This window comes from Astatotilapia calliptera, chromosome 3 (genome assembly GCF_900246225.1).
Source record: "Astatotilapia calliptera chromosome 3, fAstCal1.2, whole genome shotgun sequence".
NCBI lineage: Eukaryota > Metazoa > Chordata > Actinopteri > Cichliformes > Cichlidae > Astatotilapia > Astatotilapia calliptera.
The window spans coordinates 32668553-32675778 of record NC_039304.1 but is presented as its reverse complement, the minus strand read 5'-3'; positions in this window follow the sequence as shown (position 1 = coordinate 32675778).

Sequence of the window (7226 nt, the reverse complement as noted above, 5' to 3'; positions counted from 1 at the left end):
ATATTTTTTTGGGTAAAAAGTTGGTCTTAATCAAATCTAAAAGCAAAAAGAAATCTAAAAATACAAATTCAGTTTCTGCTTTTCATGTGACTTCATCTGAACATCTATGAGTGAGAAAATTTGGTATCGTGGCAGTTTTGCAAGCGACATAGAGGCCTGGATTTATTATGTTCCTACTTCATGTGTGTGGTTGACTGTTTATACCCTGACAGCCCTAATCTTGAACAGTGTAGATCTTTTGTGAGCACATTATCCTGATATGCACATAAAGTGAATACATTTTTAGTATTTCGCATCACTTTGAACATCTAAAAATAGTTCGTTTTAGAGCCTCGCCTCAATGGTAGATAACTAACCAGCTGATTCTTGCTGTATGCGGAAGTCTAGAAGAAGTCACTCTCCCCTAACCCATACCACACCAGTGTTAAAGTATATTTTTGACACCACAAACTTACACGTGATGCTCTGAGCATATCCAAGGTGCAACATTTCACATGTTTTCAAATGTGTGTTTTGTTTCATAAGCTATTTGGATGAGAGAAACTGAAAGCGATGTGATGTGTAGTAAAACCTGACGATATGAATGTGTAACCTGATCCTGAAAAACACAGACTGATTAACCCTCTTAGGCTAAAATTAAACTTTTTGTTGCTAATGCACAACCAAGTCCTGCAGTGGTACTTCTAAGTAAAAAAAACTCATAAAATATGTATGTGGGGTAATCAGGTTGTTAGTTTTTAACTGTTGCAAATCGGCAATGCCTGCCTTGAGAGGGTTAATGGAAGATGGTCTGTAGTGACTTCAGTGGAGAGTGTGTACTTCAAAGAGATGCTTAATCCTACTGACACACCTTACATAGAGGAAGTAGAGCCTGGTGTTTAACTGGATAATGTCGATGAGGGAAATAACTTCCTTGTGTGGTGGTGGAGTGAATGAGGTATGATTTTCCTCCTGGTAATGGAACACTGCACCAGCTCAAGTTTTGCAATATCTAACTGAAGGAAATCTCTGTCCGTAGATAGAGCTTTTCCTCCTAAGGCATGGGCACCAATAAGCAGAGTTCATCCTTTAACATATAACAAAATTAAAATTTTCTCATGCATGATCAACGGGCAATCACGGTACCGGCCGGAGTACCGGGAGTAGTTTGGAAGAACAAGAAGACACGGAGACTGTTCTAGGTTGTCATCCCAAACCAACTCAAAGGTTTATTAAGTATACAACAGCTTATATAGAGGAAAAAGGTTCGCGTGTCAGCAGATTCTCAGTTCAAACCGGTACAGACCAAATAAGGAAACGTCTTCCTGCCTTGTGAGCAGAGAAGTATCCTTTGTGTAGTTTATCAGTTCAGCTACAATTTATGATCATCCCAGCAAAATACACTCCTAGACATAGAATACAGAGTTCTTTCATTAGTGAATTCTGAAACAAACCACCTGGCCTTTAACAAGCTCTTTTCTAAAAGATAAGGAAGGGAGGATGGGAGTAAGGAAGTGGTCTCGTCTCTGTGGTATTTTTGACCTTTGGGTACCAGCCTGTGATTCTTACACATCAATTCTTGGGTCAGAGAGAAAGAGAAAAACAACTAGTAAATGGGCCTTATTGAGTAACAGTTTTCCTGTATCATATCACTATAAAACAATATCCTGTAAATGCTACCATGATATCAAAATATCACAACACTAACTAAATCATCAATGATTATAGCACACTAAGAGATAAGAAGCAAAAAAATGAAAACATGATTTATGCATGATACAGACCACTACACTTGGGGTAAAAGCGTCAGAAAGTTGTGGTTGTGGTTATTTAATATCTAGCTAAAGCAAAAGAAGTCGAGTGAGAATGAAGGACAATCGTTAACTAACTTTTAAATAAACTTTTTTTAAGCAATTGTAATGGGAAGAAGCCTTGGTTTTTCCCTCTATGCAGGCATCTATGCAGACATCATGTGTGATCACACAACTGAGGCTGAACTATATTTTCATAGTATATATAAATTTTTTTATTTGTTTTATTTATTTAATTGAGACACAGCTTGCAGCTTTAATTGAAATGGCTGTTAATTTTTCCTTCTTATCAGATATTTATAATAGACTTGTAGTCAAGACCACCTAAACCAAGACCAAGACAATACCAAGACCAGAGGGTATCGAGACCAAGACAAGACCAAGACAGACCGAGTCAAGACGAAGACAAAGATGAGACCAAGACCGAGACAAAAAAGTCTTTAAACTGCAGCCAGATGCTGCTTTGTTTACGGGTGTTGACTCCAGATCTCCCGACCACTATGTCGATCTGAGACAGCAAGACCGAGACAGCGAGACCAAGACAAGACCACGTAAAAGTGGTCTCAAGACATCCAACTCTAGTTTATAATTAGTGAATAAAACCTGTTGTACACGAAAAGAACAGTGTAGCACTAAATATGCAGTCCACAATGTGCACATCCTGGATAAGCTCTTGGACCAAGATTGCACATGTGCTTGGCTCTATATTGTCTTTTAAGCCTCACTTTGGGATGAACCATCTTTAGCGAACACGACCACCGTATCTTTGTTAAGGAAAATGTTCTAAAACACTTCTTCAGTAAAGACTCAGAGAAGAGAAACACACAGAACTTCTTGCTAGCAAGGGCAGCCTCCAGACAGAGAGACTCGCGCTGAGAAACTGCCCCGGTCCTTATTTTATACTTCAGTGAGCGTATGTGTGTGTGTGTGTGTGTGTGTGTGTGTGTGTGTGTGTGTGTGTGTGTGTGTGTGTGTGTGTGTGACCCCATAAAGACTTCCCTAAACCTGCTGGTCTCGAAGTCCAGCAGTTCATCAAACCAAAAGGCACTTAGTCTAAAACAAATATAGCTACGTTAATCCTACCGTAAAACAATAAGACAAGGTACGACCTCTCTCATGCTCCTAGGATGTGGGGGTGAACACCCTAGAATGTTACAGACCTCCTAGGATGAGACAATCTTTCAATATGCCACCAACTATATACTTCTACACACAAATAATTACATGCAGCATTCTACCATATGCAAACTTATATCATTAAAAGATTATACTGACTACTAGGTACAATTTTCCATTGACATTCCCTCCTGTTGTCAGTAAAAACTTTAAATGACATATCAGTATGTAACACCTTGTTGTACATTTTCTGTCACATCATCATTAATCACACAAAGTCTTCATGTTCCAACAGGTCGGGGTCATTATCATTATCACTTGTCATGGCTATTGTGATGTAGCATAACTTAAGCAGCAAGGAAGGTGATAAGTAAATAGCATTAGCAGACAATTGAAGTTCTTTTTAAGCATACTTTATTGCTAACATCTCCCTTTTACCATAAAACAATCAATCAGGCATGCAAAAATCCCACTGGCTTTATACAAGACTTTGCCCACACCTGACCTCGTTAGTCCCTACCATTGAAACAAAATAGGTCAAACCAAATAATACAATTCTAAACAAAGAACAGGAATAAAGTCATGCATGAAACTGACAAACTCATTTAATCAACTAAATAGTTTGTAAAGTAAAACACTGCATACAATATAACTCAAAAGGCTACTTTAAAGAAAACAAACAATACTATACAAAATGAAAAACCCTCCATTTGGTTACACCCAGTGATGCAATCATTGACCTCATGACCCTATATAAACAGGAAGTAGTGGGCAGCCCTTCCCATACACCTGTCTCACATATAGGACCTGAATGCACAACATGGCTACCATGGTAAGTATAACCAAAGCAACATAAAGAAACATAATTTACTAGACATGTGCCTGTAAACAGAAGAGAATTCAGATGATCTGATGGTTAGTAGTGTTTGCTTTAAAACACATGCATGGATGTAAAGAATGTAACTACTGCTACCACAAACAAAACCCGGGATATTGTGTGTTAAGAGAAGTTACACCAGCAATGTCTAAATTAAAGCATTATGGCTGACTGAAAAATAACAGAACACAGAATAACAATATATGCAAGTGACAAATGGCAAATTAATTCTGTCCTAGCCACTTTGTCACACTATGTATGCAGCAACAGTAGAAAATATTATGAGGTTAATCATGAGTTTTAGACATGGCAGTATACACGTTACAAAGACACAAAATAAAAGTAAAAATATTCCAACTCCGATGAGTAGTCTTTTTAGCACCTGTAACCAGGAGCCAGTGTATAGCCAAGAAAACCAGTCACTTGTATCACTCACATAGTCCTGATTTTGGGCCTGCTGGATCTGTCTCAAAGCATTCAGGGCGTCAGTCATTTTTAATGAGTGTACATCATCTGGTATGTAAGTGCAGCATGTGTTGTTGAAGAGGACACAAAGTCCCCTTTCTCTGCTAGTATCATAGAGTAGTTCTTCCCTGGGAGTTGGTCCAGGAACATATATAGTGTGGGGTATGTTGCCGTGCTGGGTAGATGGGAACAGACAGACATAGTCTGTATTTGCCGGTTCTGCCTTTGTTCTGTCGTGGATATAACGGTACCAGGCATTGTTCATCCACGGATGGATGTGGTCTTGCGTCATGTCTCTTAGGTGAGAGTTGTCGTGTGTCCATCTTTTCTGTCTTTCTCCTGGTTCAGCTGTTGTTTGCGTCAGCTGGGGTCCTGTATGGGTGAGTGTCGTAGTCAAGGTAACCAAGAGGGTCCTGGTCGCACACAGGTCCGTCACGCCTCGCACTTGGTTGCCCTAGATTGATCAGAGGCTGGAGGTTGAAGTGCGAGCTTACCCTACGGGGGCTCAATCAGCACTCCCCCCTCACCACTGAAACAACCAAGTGTGAGATTTCTCTATTGTGCTGTCTTGGGGGTGCTGGGGCTTCCTGGGACCTCGACCTTTTTGCAGTGGCTCTGATAAATCCAGGAGGGTCTCTCCGCTATTTTGCAGGCAGTTGAAATGGTCAGAAGCACTTGAATTGGTCTCTATCAACCCCCATCACCTCACTTCAGGCCTTCATCCTGCGGTAGGAATACTTATGACTCTTCTACTGTCCATCCTCTGCAGAAAAACCCCTTTGTGGAAAGGGTGCTGGGTCCAGTTATCTTACTGCTGTTATGATCCCAGCAGTCTTCAGTGTGCCATCGTATGCACAGTACAGTGACACAGCATTAGGTGATGTTCATAGGAAACTGCTGTCATCACCACCATAGCTTCTGGTTCCTGTGCTTTCACAGAATCATGATGTCATCCTTAGACTCCCTCTGCGCTGTCGATGGAGCTTGGCACGCTCCCCTCATCCTTCAAGTGCCCGTCTGTTGTCCCCAATCTCCTCTGTTGGCCTCTGGAAATCCCCCTTGGCACTGCTCTCATTCCAACGCAGTTTCATGGTCCTTGCTGTGGCTCCAAAGTCTGATCTCATGATGGGCCCCAACCAGCTTGACCTTTGACCTCAACCACTGCCTGGGCTGTCAGCTGTGCCTGGAATGGTTCTCGCTTCTTCACTAGGCCTCTGAAGATTTCTCAGGAGATTACTGCTGCACCTGTATTTCCTTGCTAGGAGGAAAAACTTCTATTTGGAGAGCATGTCAACAATCATCAAACCACATTCTTTGTGTTCAGTGAACTTCACTTATAGGCCATCAAAGCCTCATCTGAACATGGATGCATCACTTGCATAGGTTTAATACCTGTAAATAAACGGTTAATCACACAAATCGCTGCAAAAATCATATAAAACAAAATTTAATGTTAATTCCAAAATTTAATGTTAATTCATTGTTTCATATTAATCCTGGACCCCTCCCTTTGACACATGGACACTCCCATGAGTCAACTCATCAAAATCAGATTCCTGTCTTTAAAGAAAAAGATTAGCTAGATCATATCCCAGGTAACATCAGGGCATCTCCTCCTCTGGAGCAGCACCACCCTGGACCTATAATCCTGCAATAAAAAATGTTAGTGTGTTTTGCATATTAAATTTGCTTAAAAACTGGCTCCGCCAGGAGCCCGCATACACACCATCATGGCCTGGAAATGAAATCAAACTTCACACTTATAAACAATTATATCATAAGAGTAATAAGCATTCAGCACTAGCAAGACAAGTGTCATGTGCAGGTTTTCTCAAATCAGTAAACTACAATTATTACCATAATTTGCCTCAGACATGGATCATCCCATGTACTCAGTCAACATTAATGTAATCAGTGACTTCTCTTAAGCAAAGTCACTCAACTCATCAATCACTATGAGCTCAATAGCCCATCTTCAACCACTCCACAAACACTGCATCCCTTATTTGTTTTTCTCATGTCACTTGTCCACTTCTGCTGAATCTTCTACATGCATTCCCAGAAAAACAAACATTAGCAACACATTGACTGTGGTCAGACGGTGGTCAGACGGTGGTCAGACGTAGGTCAACAGGTTCCAGAGGTGCCATAAAAAGACCATAAAGTTAGCCACCCATAGCTTTGGAAAGAGTGTCATTCACATATAAATCCAAAAATCCTGTAGTAAAAAAAAACATTAACTAATCCTCTTATAAATCACATGATCAAACACATGAAAAACTGCAATGCTGTAGAAAAGAAAATGCAAATGTTAGCGCTGCGCAGGCGTAAGCATACTTTGTCACAGTTTCCTCTGTGAGCAACACAAGGTAGTGAATAACACCCCTGGTAGATGCACAGACACAGAAAATGGCATTTAATTAAAAGGTTAAATCGTCATGCAACCTCGAATGTGGCTGTCATCTTTCTGCTCCTGTAACAGGAACATAAATTCATCCACCCTTTGTCCTGTCGAGGTGGAGGTTAACCTTGAGTCGTGGTCAAGTCTTGTCAGCTTTTACCAGTCAGTCAGTTTGTTTTTTTTTTTATTTCCATTCATTCATTCATTCTTTCTTTGCTGATAGTGGAAACCATCGTCGCATTTAGTTTCCACTTTCAGCAAAATGGCGTCATTTCAAAAGAAAAAGAAGAACTTTAGATCGGATTTCCTCGCTGAATCCTTTTTAGGGAGGGACTCTCATTTTCTAATTGTCCCAAATAAGTGGCTTTCTCCAGAGCCCATTTTAATGTGGAGAAACTCACTTGTAACGGTTTTCTCAAAATGTCGTATAGCACTTTTAATTCCCGACGTGTAGATCTGCTTAAAGAAAAGAAATTGACAAACAAAAATCAGTGCCTGTTGAAAAAAAAATGAAAAATAACAGAAATTATCAAACAAAACTTTCAGTGCACTGTGAAAGTATCAAAATAAAAAGGCC